Below are 15,769 nucleotides of genomic sequence, written 5' to 3'. Positions count from 1 at the left end.
TGCAGTATGAATGTATATGCTTTGGATGTCTTTGAAGGTAAATTGTGAGAAAGATATTCAAGGCTATCAAGTATAAATCACACAATGCATTAGAAGGCAAATGATATCACCGTAGGCATGTTTATCAGGGAAATATTTCTAATATCATTAACTGTATGTATAAACATGTTCCCTGGTATGAAATATTTTTTTTTAAAAAAATATTCATTGATGTTATATGACAGCATATTTCCTAGGATATATAGACCTACAATTTCACATTATTCAGTTTAAATATTAGCAATAGAGGCATCTTTCTTAAAAGAATGCACATTTATCAAATCAAAACAATATTTCCCTTTGCTATTACATAAACACACATTATCTGAAAAATAAATATTTTGTCTTCTAAAGCATATCATATTATAAGTGTGACTCTTAATAAGAATAACCAGAATTCGTAGAACTATAGGTTGTTTGGGTGGGATTGTTCATTTCCCCCTAAACAGTAACATCATTTTGCTGCCTTTCAAGCTACTTTTGAAATTCAGGAGAATTTCAAAAGCAGTTTACAATGTCTTATGGAAAGCAGCTGCTCAAAGAAAACAATTTGAAGTTGAAAGAACTGTTGGTATGCCCAAACTCTTAGATTGTGGCTCTGGATTATGGCTGGTGTACATTTAAAATCAACAGAAGAGATGTGATCCATGCTCTTTGTAATATCAAGAGCGACAAGATTCTGTTTGATGAAATCAAGACATATAAAATTATGTGCAAGAACTCCCTATTTTGTTTAAAATAGCCACATTTAAAATGGCCACTTTGCAACAAACCTGTTTCTGAACTTGAAACAAGCTACAATTTCTTAAAGAAACAGAAATAAAAAAATAAAGATTCAAAAAGTAAAGGTTGTTTAAACCACTGTACTAATATATTTCCTATTTTAGCTTCAGCCTCAGTGTGTGGAGGCAAAGCCTAGCAGACTGCAGCTTCTGCAGCTTCATTCTTTCATGGAATCCACCACTGAATCACCCCCCACACACACACACACTTATATACGAGACTGTACCTTCATTGTCTCTATCATTGCTTATAATCTGGTGACATGCAACCATTTCCTATGCACCACTGATGAATTTTGAACATTCCTTTCAGGATCCCTGATGCTAGGATTTGCTTCCTGCAATGAAATAAAAACAAATATTAAGGCAAAGGGCACATCGAGGTGGGGTGGGTTTTGCTATTAATTTTTACATACTTTGCATGTTGTTCACTTATTTAATGATCAGGAAGACCAATTTTTATACAGTTAATATTCTATTAGGTGCCTTAAAGTGTTAGATGTAGCAATACTTCTGTACATCTGTATACTTCATTTATATCATGCTGCACAACTTTTAATTGAATTTTTGCAATACAGCTATACAATGCTGGATTTTTTAAAAAAAAAAAATCAAATAAAAGGGTATTGTTATTTTTAATTCAAAGCCATCTGTACGAATTGTTCCTGTCAAAATTTGCAACATAAGCAATTATATTTTACTCTGGATAATAAAAAATTAAAACGTCCTTGCCATTTCCAAGATACTGTGTTTCCGTCCCCTAAACTTCAAACAGTGGTTCTGTAAGATCAGCACAATATATAGCATTAGCAGCGAGTACATAGAAGAAGGTTTTAGTGGCTGCCCAATAGCTCTCGGACTCTTTCTCTAGTAGCTGCTAAAGCCTACTTAACTCTGAATAAAACACTTCAAAGGTTATATTTTTCATTCAAATTTAGAAAATGCTCAAAAGTGCTTCCGATCTTTCGGACATTACTGAGACAGGTGTAAATACAAGAGGTACATCCTGTAGAACACATAAGATCCTCACTGCGGTTTATATATCAGATGCTCACATCTGGCCATTCTGATGTTATAAAGATCTATGCCTGTGAGTTCCCTACACACATATCAAGGAAGTATTATATCAAAAATGACTTTCATGATGTAAAAGTGTTGGTCAATTTGATAAAAAGAAGAAACTAACTATCATTTTTATAAGCCCTCTTGAATGTAGTTCAGAAACATTTAAAATAAATACATGAATATCAAGTTGATTATGGCAGTTTCTACTCAAGATATGGAAGACTCATTTTATAGCAGTAAACACAGTTTTGATTAATGTAAATGTCAGATGGTCTTAGTCACTGCTAGCAATGATAGATGGTTAGCAGGTCTGCTTAATTTGACAACAGCATTCTCTATTCTAAGAATGATGAATGGTTAACCATAGGGCCAATGTCTCTTTGTGAGTCCATCATCTTTCTATTAGGAGAGATATACAAATAAATTGAACTATTTTACAAATTTGATCTTCCAAAATGCAATTTGTTCCACATTTCATGTTTTAATTACAATAAAAGCTTAAAGAGCACTCTTGCCCTTGATCTCTCCTTCCTAATCCCACAGCTGTGTTATCTAAGCTCTATTCCCCCTTGGCAGCTGTATTGTTGACTTCTTGCTTTCTAAGTTCCTACAGAGGACAGAAGACAGACAAAGTCTATTTTGAAATGAACATTTTGATCAGGCCCTAATAGGTCTGATCTCTAGTCTGGTTGTGTGCAGGGTGATGTCCCTAGAGACATGTGTTTCCACAGGGCTGCTGCTTAGATTTAATTGGATGTGGCCTCAGCAATATATTCCTCCGTTTGGAGGAACATGTCTTGTTAACTAACCTGCTAAAATGTCTGCCATTCTTTAAAGAAGAGTGGCTTAGTCAGGGAACTCCTATATTTTGCATTATTCATACTGTCTGATTATCGGTTTTTGTTTTTTTAAAAGCTGACATAAAATGCAGGCAGGCAACAATGTTGGTCCATCAGGGATAATAACAGCAATAATAGTACAATACCTTTATTAGGATCAATTTTGTGTCCTTTGGAAAATAACAAATTTGCACCTCCAGGATCACTTACCAGCTAACAATGGGGAGAAGAAAAAGGTCATGCCCTCCAGCCACTTGACAGCACTATCCAATTTGGCTTCTTTTGACTCTATACCTAACAGAATCAATTTAATTTTACTTAAATTTAATCTCCATCTTTGCTAATACACAAGACACTTATGGCTTCCTGTTCTTATCCTTTCTCTGTATTGTTCCAATTAGTGCTAGAGACAGATTCCAATAATTGGGTGTTTTTTTAATTAACCTTTCCCCCCTTTTATTGTGAATTTAACAAAACAAAACAGAAAACAAACCATGCAAAGAAAAATAGAAAAAAGGAACAAAAAATTACCTCCATAGAAATATCAATATTTCAAGTACAACATTCTTAAAAAAAGATTATGCATAGGTTTCAAGAAAAGCAGACCAAACTTCCTTATACTTACCCACTCCTGAGTTGCGCCTTTGTACCACCCGTTCAAAGGTTGATATTATTGTTAAGTCCTCAGTCCATTGCGTTACGAGAGTTGAACATTTATCCTTCCACTGTAATAACATCAGTCTTTTGGTTGTCATAAGGGCTCAGAAAATCTGTTTGAGCTGATCATATGCTAACTTCCAAGAAACTGGTAAATAATTTAGGAAGACATGCACATAGTTCAATATTAAAAACTGTTCCAATATGAAATTTACCCATCTCATGACCCTCTCAAAAGGGGATGACTGTTGGGCATTGCAAAACATATGAATAAAAGAAGCATTCGATGCATTACATCTCCCAAAATTATGCAAATTTTGCCCTTGTTAAAAAGGCATTGTAGAGTCCAATAAACTTGAAACAAGGGCATAGCTTAAGATCCATAGAAACTTCAGATATAGCAACAATCCATATTCAGGTACATTCAATATTCAACAATCCAATATTCAAGTATATAAAAGATGCCACAGGGAAGATGATAAAGAACTATTTCCATGGCTACAGAAAGCAGGACCCAAAATAATGGGTATAAGTTACGGCTACCTAGATTCTGATGAAATATAAGGAAAACATCCTGACAGCAAGAGCCAGTGTAGTGTAGTGGCTAAAGAGTTGGACTTGGAGTTTGGAGATTCGGGTTCTCATCCCCACTTGGCCATGGAAACCCATTGGGTGACTTTGGACCAGTCACATACTCTCAGCCCAACCTACCTCACAGGGTTGTTGTGAGGATAAAATGAAGAGGAGGATTATATATGTCACCTTTGGTTCCTTGGAGGAAAAAGGCAGGATATAAATGCAATTTAATAATAATAATAATAATAATAATAATAATAATAATAATAATATCTGTGCAACAGTGGAACAGTCTGCCTATGGATGTTGAGGGTTCTCCATCTCTGAAGGTTTTTAAGAAGAGGTTGGACAGCCACCTCTCATAGGTGGTTTAATTGGTTTTCCAGCACACTGCAGAGGGTTGGACTAGATAATCCTTGTGGTCCCTTCCAGCTCAACAATTCCATGATTCTATAATTGATTAGGCAAAAATTGTGGGGATTAACCTGAGTCTAGATATTGTCATCAGAGGTAGGGCTGTGCACGTACACAACCCAACTTGCCTTGGAAGCCAATTATTTTTTTCAGGACTTTGTATCCTCTTATATTTCTGTTACTATGTTGTGTAGTTTTACCTCTTTGCCATTTTTAGATCCCCTTTTGTCCTCTACTGCATTTACTTCATTGCCATTTTTAATTGTTTTATGTTTTGATTTAATTTACATGGATTTTAATTGTGCTGTATTTATTTATTTTATTTATTTATTTATTTATTTTATTACATTTATATACCGCCCCACAGCCGAAGCTCTCTGGGCGGTTTACAACAATTGTATTGTACATCACTCCGAAAGTTATTAGCTACAAACCCTCTAGCATAGGGCAAAAATACATTCTAGAATTAAATAAAATAAGAATTTATATTGTCAAAGGGAGAGTAGCCAATACTTCTTCACCTTAGCATGCCTTGCTGCTTGCTTGCAACCTGAAAACTTGTGAACCGCCTTTTGTGAACCGCCCAGAGAGCTCCGGCTATTGGGCGGTATAGAAATGTAACAAATAAATAAATAAACTATTTTACAGCAGCTTACTCTAATTAAGGCTCCAATGCATTTCCTCCATTCCATTTTCTGACTATTCAAAATGGCAAGAGCTGGACTTTTAATCATACCCAGCAACATCCCATCCCATCCCATCCCACTCCTTTTGGTCTTTTAACATTTAGCCTTGATCACTATTTTATGACTTTTCAGGTGGTCCTCATAAATGTGTACTAGTACTGCCATTTAGCTGATACTCTAGGAATTTTTAAACAACTGCAGTAGGATCAGTGGTAATGTGAACTACAGAGTTTCACATGGAGAAATATTAGAGCTATTTTTACTCAACTGTATTTTGTTCTTATTTTTGATGCTATTATTGTTTTAATGTAAATGATAATTATTACTATTAAGGCTTAAAATTGGGTTGATCTACTCAGCATAGTGGATATCCTTTTCCATAGAAAACATAGAAAATATTACAAAAACATCGTTTTCTTGCTTCCCATTTAAAACCCTCTGGTTCTACTAAATGGAAAGCAGAGTGATTGCTACCACTTTTAACGCTCTTGACATGAGAGTTAGACAACCTGTCAATGTCTACAAAGGTGTGTGACTGTGGAATGAAACAGGAGATTCTAGGAAAATATCACTATGCTCTTACCTCTGCAGTAAAATCACTTTTAGTGAGGAGCTGAAAAACAAAACACCTAGATACAGCATCCTATTCTTTCTGACAGCACTACTTCCGAAGTTGTGATCCTAGCATGGAATTCATATCATTAAAACATTTGTTTCTTAGCTTTCTTCTCCTTGACAAGGGGAGGGGGGAGCCAATGGTGACATTTACCAACTTTTGGCCCGGCTGTATTGTAACACTTCTAAATCCTCTGTCAACAGTGGCATGGTGTTGCATTCAAGTTTTTTTTAAAAAAGTCTCTTTCTAGGTTCCATCTGTTATATAAATAAAAATAATGCAGCCCTATATTTTTATGGTACGCTAATCCACCTTGGCTATGGTTTAATTATCAAATGATTTCATGCTACCCTGGTGGCAGGCTACATCCAGGCCCCTGAACACTTGCTGTCGAGCTCTTTTTAAATCCTCTTTGCACAGTTTCATTCATAAATTTGCCATGGCATTTAAAGCAACATAGTTTGAAGCTTATACAGTGATATCAAATAAGTGCATTTACATTTGCACAATGCAGCAATGTTCCCCCCCCCCCCAAAAAAAATATTCCATGCATTTATGCTTGCCTTCTTCAGTTCCGATACCTGAATGTATTAGAGATAGAAAACAAATATTTTACAACAAGAGGCACATTGGATCTGGGGTACCTTAAATAAAGGACATAAGGTTCTGATGAGTTGCCATAGCTTTTGAACCCCATGGTGATGACTCTAGACTCAAGCAACCTGAGAGCCCAAGAGCTAAATTGCTACCGCAATCATTTACCAAGTGTTCATTACTGAGGGATTTTCATGGCAATTGAGACACGCTTCTCTTGACCTTCTTGTGCAACAGTGGAAAATCAATGTGCAATGAGCATATGTGACACTGCATTGTTTGCATAGATCATATGTTTACTGGTATGAGAGTGATGTAAAACAGATTGGTGCCCACACAAATATGCCATACTTTTTGTGTTTGTGGGAAGGAAACTTAAAATGACAATTGCTCCAATCTAAAATACTTTGCAACTTCCCCCTTGTAGCAGCAGCTCTCTGTGAGTCCCTCAAAGCCCAGCCCCTCCCCAGGCGTAAAGGTCCAGATTGGCACTCTAGAGGGTGTGTGGGGTTGCCACAGTAAACGCTAGGGGTGTGCACGGAGCCCCTGCTCTGCCCCGTGGGCCGATCCGAAAATTTCAGATCGGCCCGCTTCACTCCTCTGTGCCGCGGAGCTCCGGCTCCAAATCGGAGCTCCGCAGTGGAGGGGAGTGGCGCCAGGTAAGGCCGGGAGAGGAGGGTGGGGGGGTTACTGGGCCCTGCCGCCGTCGCCGCCCATGCGGCGACAACGGCAGAGCCCGGTAAGGGACCAAGAGGGAGGGGGGCCTTACCTGCCTCCGTCAGCGGTCCCTCGGCTTCTTCAATTGAGCCTGCGGTTCAACCAGGAAGTCTGGGCCACAAGTGCGGCCTAGACTTCCTGGTTGAACCGCGGGCTCAATTGAAGAAGCCAAGGGACCGTGGATAGACGCAGGTAATGGAGAGGAGGGGGGGTTTACCGGGTCCTGCCGCTGTTGCCGCATGGGCGACAGCGACAGCGGCAGGGCCCGGTAAACTCCACTTACCTTTCTGGCGGAGCTCCGGATCGAAGCGAAGGATCCGCCTTCACCTCGATCCTCTTCGCCACGCTCCGCTGGCCCCCCAATCCTCTTTGCCTCCGCCTTAAGGGCAGGCGAAGCCCCCCGCTCCGCTCCTGCTTCTCCGGTTCGAGGAGAAGCGGAGCACATCCCTAGTAAACACTTCGCACGTACAGGCTTCTCTGGATCCCAGCCAATCATAGTTAATTTGTTTCAGTATTTATATTCTGTTCTATACCCTGACATGCTTAAGGTGGCATACAATGAAATGATACAATGAATAAATGAAGCTAAAATACCAGTAAAGAAGTATCAACAGCAGCAGCAGCAGCAACAACAGTAAAGTAATGCCATCAAATAAACCAGCAACAGCAGATAAAACGACAGTTTGGTGACTCAAAGGAATGCCGGTTGGAATGAAATAGCATTTACAGCCTGCTTAACAGCAGGCAAAGAAGGAGCAAGATGAACTTCTCTTAGGAGGCTATTCCATAGTTTAGGGTCCACAGCTGAAAGAGCTTTCCCCCAGCCCCTCTCTCCCAGTGCCAGCTATATCTCAGCTGCAAGGAACCAATGAAGCAGTTCTTGAACACCAAGCAAAGATCTTGTGCAGGTTTATTTATGAATGTAAAATAGCATCACACAGCCTCAGCCTATAAAGCCACCAGAGTTGCTATTGTTTATGCCATGGCACCCTACTAAGGCTGATCTTGGCAAGAGGTTCAAGCCACAATTGCGATAACAAATCTGTTACTTTAAAAAAAGAAAGAAAAGAAAGAAGGTTGCAATTTATTTGCTGGCAGTTTAGTCTCTGGGCTGCTCATAAGGTCCTTATGATGCCATATGCCCTAAAATTTAGAAGGGTTGTTCCCTTAAGAACTTCATCTAGAAATGAATAAAATTCATGTAAGAAGCTATCACTGACCCAGTTCACATGATTGTTGGCACCCACTGTGGCTTAAATAAGCCATGGTGGGTTGTGGCACATGCTAGCTGCCCTTGTGAATATTGAAGCTGCATGAGCGGTCACCACGGCTTATGACATGTGAACCCAGGCAGGGTGGGTGGCCTGTTGCCATGGTTAACAAGCCAACCCAGAAATCTACTACAACCCATGGGTTCTGGATGGGTTATAGCAGCAAGCTGCCCTGCCTGTTGAGGTTTTATATGATTGAGGTTTATGGGAGATTTTCCAACCTCATTAGTTATTGCACAGACTAGGCTTCTGGCCAATAACTTTGTAGCAGAGTATTACAGCGGTTTCCAGCCAAGTCAGCAAAGACACAGATTAAGACTGAGAGTTGAATTGGTTTAAACAAACCTTTACTGGCATATAAAAATATAATTTAGTTATGGCAATCACAGATAACAAATACTTACACACAGTCAGTCAATACATCTCTGATACATCTCTGAGTGATACATGTACATGGAAATACATTTACTTTTATAGACTACCTGTACAATGATGCAACTTCTTGCAACCCTTAATTGAAGACAATCAGTTTACCAATTATTCAATTATGACATCAATGTCCAGGTGCAAAGTTGACCTTTAAATTTTCTGCTGAGTCTTCTGTTTCTTCCAGCTCCTCAGCAATTAGCAAATCAATGGAAACATAACCAGGATCCGTTCCAGGATTCCAACAGGGTGTGCTTATGCTGTGGCGACTGCCCACCACAGCTTGAATATTCACAATGGTGGCTAGCATGTGGCACAACCTATCTTGTTTAAGACCCAGTGCATGCTGGCAGTTGTGCGAACTGATCCATTATGTCTATCTATCAAAATATGACTTCTTTTTTGAAGGTTGGGGTACTCACCTTGAGTCCAGACATTTTGGTAGATGCACATTGTGAAATGACATCACTGTACTTTATAAACTGAATGTCTGAGCAATTACATTTCCAGGAAAAAATAATAATCAAGAATCAAGGTCAAGAAAACACAGCACAGTTAAATCAGAGTGTACTCATACACATCCATGAGCCTTAAATTGAGGAGGCAACACATCCATTATAGGAAAGGCCACATTTTGCAAGCATTCCTGTATCCTTAAGCTTCTAATTTAGAGGTTCAATTCCTGTAAACAGTCTTCCTCAACCTGGTGTCCTCCAGATGGGTTGGCCTGCAACTCCCATCATTCCTAAGCAGCAGCTGGCTAAGAATGATGGGAGTTGCAGCTGGAGGGCATCAGGCTGGGAAAGGGGATATAAAGGTTTCACTCCCATTACAGAAATATAATATTCACTCCCAGGTGAAATATTATAATACTTCTTCCTTCCTTGGACTTCCGGGTCTTCTTACTCCTCCCAAATTGCTCCACAAATCATCACCTCCAGAAGAGTTCTCTTCTTCTACCCTGCTTTCCAAGAAGTGCTAACTGGCTGCCTTTCACTGAGGCGCCTGCCTTAGCCCACACACTACTCCAGGCCTGCTATTGAACCCAAGCTGGCAAATCTCCATATGTGCTGCTTCTCTTTCACATTGTCCACCACACCACTTAGGCCTTGTCTGCCCCTTTCGAGTGCCACTGGGATCCCTGGCGTGTTCTCTAGACCTTCCTTGCTATTCTGTGCCTTCTTGTGCCTCCTACTGAGCAGCACAATTGCATACATCAGAGAAAGAAAACCCGAGGGCTGCTCCTTCTGCAGCAGCACCATCTCTTAAATAGAACAATCCGAGGCTTCCTTAGGCTGTCTTGGTAAGTATACGCACAATATCTAACCATGAAACCCACTTGGCTTCCTTCTCACTGAGTATAATAATCAGTTTAATTCTGTGTGCTGAAGACCCTATATAGGAGCACTGCCATCATCTGACAGTATCTAAATATTTGCATTTATTGGGTTGGATTCCATTCATGGAGAAAACAAGGATCCAGTGGAGGTTCCCCTCTGGAGAAAGGGAGGGATTTCCCCCAATTCCTTATTCTCACTGCAGCTTCAATTTCCACATCTCACACTATTCAGGGTTGTCTCTTGACCCCCAGAGCAATTTTTCAGGGGTCAATGGAAGGAAGGGGGAACTGTCAGAAAATGTCACACCACCCCCTTCTTCCAATATCAGCCAAACACTGTTGAGCACAATTGTGGATCCATCCCATTGTATATATTCAATCTAGTCCCATGCTACAACAGCTCTACAGTCGTGTGAAAAAGAAAGTACACCCTCTTGGAATTGTATGATTTTACATATCAGGACATAATAACAATCATCTGTTCCTTAGCAGGTCTAAAAATTAGGTAAATACAACCTCAGATGAACAACAACGCATGACATATTACACCGTGTCGTGATTTATTTAACAGAAATAAAGCCAAAATGGAGAAGCCATGTGTGAAAAAGTAAGTACACCCTTACTGCTTCCATAGGAATTAAGATGCTAAATAGCAGGCAGGTGCTGCTAATCAAATGCCCGTGATTAATTGATCATCAGCAAGTATAGACCACCTCTATAAAAGCCAAAGAATTTTCAGTTTGCTGGTCTGGAGCATTCAGGTGTGTGTTAACACAATGCCAAGGAGGAAAGACATCAGCAATGATCTTAGAGAAGCAATTGCTGCTGCCCATCAATCTGGGAAGGGTTATAAGGCCATTTCCAAACCATTTAAAGTCCATCATTCTACAGTGAGAAAGATGATTCAAAAGTGGAAAACATTCAAGACAGTTGCCAATCTTCCCAGGAGAGGACGTCCCAGCAAAATCACCCCAAGGTCAGACTGTGCAATGCTCAGAGAAATTGCAAAAAACCCAAGAGTTACATCTCAGACTCTACAGGCCTCGGTGAGCATGTTAAATGTTAAAGTTCATGACAGTACAATCAGAAAAAGACTGAACAAGTATGGTTTGTTTGGAAGGGTTGCCAGGAGAAAGCCTCTTCTCTCTAAAAAGAATGTGGCGGCATGGCTTAGGTTTGCAAAGTTGCATCTGAACAAACCGCAAGACTTCTGGAACAATGTCCTTTGGACAGATGAGACCAAAGTGGAGAAGTTTGGCCATAATGCACAGCACCACGTTTGGCGAAAACCAAACACAGCATATCAGCACAAACACCTCATACCAACTGTCAAGCACGGTGGTGGAGGGATGATGATTTGGGCTTTTTTTGCAGCTGCAGGACCTGGGAACCTTGCAGTCATTGAGTCAACCATGAACTCCTCTGTATACCAAAGTATTCTAGAGTCAAATGTGAGGCCATCTGTCCGACAGCTAAAGCTTGGCTGAAATTGGGTCATGCAACAGGACAATGATCCCAAGCACATAAGCAAATCTGCAACAGAATGGCTGAAAAATAAAAGAATCAAGGTGTTGCAATGGCCCAGTCAAAGTCCAGACCTCAGCCTGATTGAAATTCTGTGGCGGGACCTTAAGAGAGCTGTGCATAAACAAATGCCCTCAAACTTCAATGAACTGAAGCGAAAGAAGAGTGGGCCAAAATTCCTCCACAACGACGTGGGAGACTGATAAAGTCATACAGAAAACGATTACTTCAAGTTATTGCTGCTAAAGGTGGTTCTACAAGCTATTGAATCATAAGGTGTGCTTACTTTTTCACACGTGGCTTCTCCATTTTTGGCTTTATTTCTGTTAAATAAATCATGACATGGTGTAATATGTCATGCGTTGTTGTTCATCTGAGGTTGTATTTACCTAATTTTTAGACCTGCTAAGGAACAGATGATTGTTATTATGTCCTGATATGTAAAATCATACAATTCCAAGAGGGTGTACTTTCTTTTTCACACGACTGTATATAAAATCAGTTCTGTTCATCCAATACTAAATTAATCTTATTTTCAAAAGATGTTTGGTCGTCGCTCAGACCAATGCTATCCTCTAAACCAGCCTTCACTAGCCAGGTGCCCTTGAGACTTTAACTCCTATGATCCCTGACCACAGACTATTATGGCTGGGGCTGATGAGACCTGTAGTTGGGTAAGGCTTCTTTAAGACTATGGCTTTAAAATGTCAAGTTCATGAAGTGTAATCATACTTATATTTTAAAGAAGTGAGTCAATTGGGTTGAGCAGCTGGACAAGCATCTGTCAGGGATGCTTTAGGGTGGATTCCTGCATTGAGCAGGGGGTTGGACTCGATGGCCTCGTAGGCCCCTTCCAACTCTGCTATTCTATGATTCTATGATAATTATGAAATAGGTATTTGTGGAAGTGTTTGCCTAATTGAGAAATCAGCATTCTAAAGTTTGTCTAGTTCTATTATCCTTGTCCAGTTCTGCTAAACAAAATCATCTTCCTGCTAATATATAGATAAATCCAAGACATTTTTCCAGGAGCTATTTTAATCAATGTGTCACTGGGGACTCATCTCCTGTTACACTTTTGCAAATTCCTTCTCCTCTTCTCCGAAACTATTAACTTATGATCTTGATAGTTGCAGTGAACTGAGAGCCCAGCCAAGTTACATGTTTACCAAGTAAAGTCTGAGACTCACTTATTGCTCATCCAGTCTATTTTGGTTAATATGTCATTTGAAGTTCAAATTAAAGTCTCACAAACGTTTGCAAGATAATGGTTGGTGTAAGATGCAGTTTAAGAAAATCCTCCTCCAAAACATTTAAGATGTGCTTTTAATATGAGGATTTAGTGTAAATCCTGCCCAGATTATTATTTCAGCAAGAGGTGCCTGGGAACAGACTGGAAGTGATGCCAGGTGCACGTCCAGTGCCAAAGCCAGTTTAGAGTGTGTTTGCTTTACAACAACACAGGTTCATGGACCCTGTCTTTTATCATCAAATGCCAAAGCAATCTATAAAGAATCAAGCGGAGATTTAATCACCAAACAAAGCAGCCTGCTGTTATTTCTTACACATACACATACATTTTTAAAAAGACAAGAAATCTGCTTCCTGGTGGACATTTGAAATATTACAGTTTGAAATAAAATATCAAAGACTATTTCCTTCCCACAGCCTTGCTTTTCTACAAGCACCTATTAATTGGCCGTTTATTAACTTTATCTACTTTCAGCTTCATTGCAGAATTGCTTTTCCTTTCCTGCTTTTCCACTGCATCACCTGAAGGTAACACTGTGGTATATTGGAAGAGCACAAATGCACAAGCCAAAAAAGTGTTTTCTTTTTCTTTCACAATTAAATGCTGAATTGTCCCTGCTCTTTTTTTTTTTTAATCTCTTAAAAAGAAGTGCTCATTAGACATCCAAAGAACCCGTTAGCCACTATGCATAGGGCATGATGAACACACAATAAATACCTCATGTAGAAAAGCTCTTTATTTTTGGATTGTCAATTTTTTAAAGCTTAATCTGAAAATTTCAGCAGAGCCAAGAGGAGATGCTCCATTCTGTTATCACTAGCACACTGCCACCGCCACCATGCTCCCTCTCCTCCTGGATGAAAGATTGGGTGGGTGGCCTCTTTGGAGAGCTGCACAAGCCCAATGACACGCTTTGAGGGGTCCTTCCTCAAAGTATGACATTGTGATGTGGCTTTGGAAACTGCCTGTTGGAGAACCCAGATCTAGTTAGCCCCCTGCTCAATGCAGGCTTTGCAATGCAGGATATAGTAGCTTTGAGAGATGGCCATTCAACCTCTGCTTAAATACTTCCAGTGAAGGAGAATCCTAAGGCATCTCCAAAGGCATTCAATTTCACTGAAAAACAGCTCACATCGTTTTTGTGTAAAATAAAATTTGAATCCAAACAGTGGAGGCTGGTAGCTTCAATGTTAATAGGGTGGTGAATCCACTTTGGGGTTCAGTCAGGACTCTAAAAGAGCTATCCAAGGTGTCTCCACTGACTTCATAAAACAGGATAATCTAATATTATTTTGTCACTAAAATTTGACAGTATTGAACCCTTATCTGAAGTATTCAGAGCTAGTTATTACAAATTGTTTGGAAATTATTGCTTTTCAAGTAAGCTTACTCAATAGTAGAACTAAAGAAAATGTGATACGAAGATTACCAAATGATGTAATTTTGTTGTCCCTTTCAAGACGTGGTTTTGATGTCCATATAATATGTATCTTGATCTTTTTGTGTATTTAGAAATAAAAATGCAGAATTTGTCAAGTATACCTTGCTACAGACCTGCATTTTCTCAGATGGCAAGCAGTGATCTTTTCCAAATGGTGAAATCTCTTGTCTACAATTTTAATGTATTTTACATAACATAAGAGGTTTTTAGCACCAGAAAAATCCCATTTTCCTCAGTCAAGTTTCAGGTTCCTAACCTGATTTTCTGGGCTTAATCCTCTTCCTGTTGAAATCAATAACTACATTGTAATATAATGATTCACGTTCAAGGTTCAACCATAGAAAATTCAAGCTACATGCTGATTTTACTGCCATTGTTGAAAGATGATCCCCTAAAGTGTGTAAAAGCACAATAAACTCTTAACCCTTTCAGCACTGCTCAACTTCCTCAAGAAGTCTACTCTGAATATCTAAAATATTTTATCTGTAAACAGTAGGTAGAGCATGTACAGGAATTAGTCAAGTCTGAAAATAGACACTTTAATGGTTTAAATGGTGTTGAAGTTAATCTGGGAGACCAGTGGACTTTAGATACCTTACATAGGAACAGAGGAAAGTGAGTCAGACCATTGTTCCATCTAGCTATTTATTGTTGATGGTGACTGGCAGCACCTCTCCAGGATATTCAGGCAGGATTTCTAGCCTTACAGGGAGCCAAGGACTGAACCTGGGACTGTCTATATGTAAAACATTTGCACTACCACTGAGTTACAACCCTTGCTCAAGGCATGTAGCGTTATGGTGTTCCAGTAGAGAAAATAGTAGCGGGCTCTGGAAAATTGAGTTCTTTCATGGTTCTGATACTGCATGAAACCTGTAATTATATCATACCATTAGATGCCCTTCCATTATTATGAATTTGGGCTATGCATGCTTACAGGGGAGTAGAGAAAGCTAGCACACTTGACTCCATGATGTGTGCTTTAATGACCATATAGTTTGGCCCTAGCACTGTGGCAGGTCACTATTTGGGCTCTGCTTCAGGGAGCCATGATCATATTCAATTGGGGGGGGGCATGGGTTGATAGGAATCTGGGTGCAACTGAGGGATTGTGTGAGGTGCTTTCTCTGACCGTGATGAACTCCCTTTCTCCCCCAGGACACTGAGCAAACTCTGGCCGTAGATAAACCCCCTCCCCCATCTAAGAATCAGCAAAATAATCATTTCCAATGATGAGAGGTGAGTGCAGTGGAGGCTGGTGGCTCCAATTGCAGTGGGCAGTGAATCCCCTCTGGGTTTCAGGGGCTATCTAAGGCGGTCCTTTATAGTTCTGACTGAAACCCAGTGTGGATTCACTGCCCCACTGACATCGGAGTCACCAGCTTTCATTGGGTGAGTGTGGATCCTTAGGTTACCAAAATGGGACTATCCAAGAGCGAGGTATCAGCAGGCTTGGGGGAAGCCCATGGTTTGAAGAAGTACAGAAAATCTTATTTCATCTGATTGGGTTTGAGGCAGGAAGATGAACAAG

Source organism: Elgaria multicarinata, chromosome 2 (assembly GCF_023053635.1).
Source record: "Elgaria multicarinata webbii isolate HBS135686 ecotype San Diego chromosome 2, rElgMul1.1.pri, whole genome shotgun sequence".
Lineage (NCBI taxonomy): Eukaryota > Metazoa > Chordata > Lepidosauria > Squamata > Anguidae > Elgaria > Elgaria multicarinata.
The sequence above is the reverse complement of the archived record's forward strand: the minus strand, read 5'-3'. Positions refer to the sequence as shown.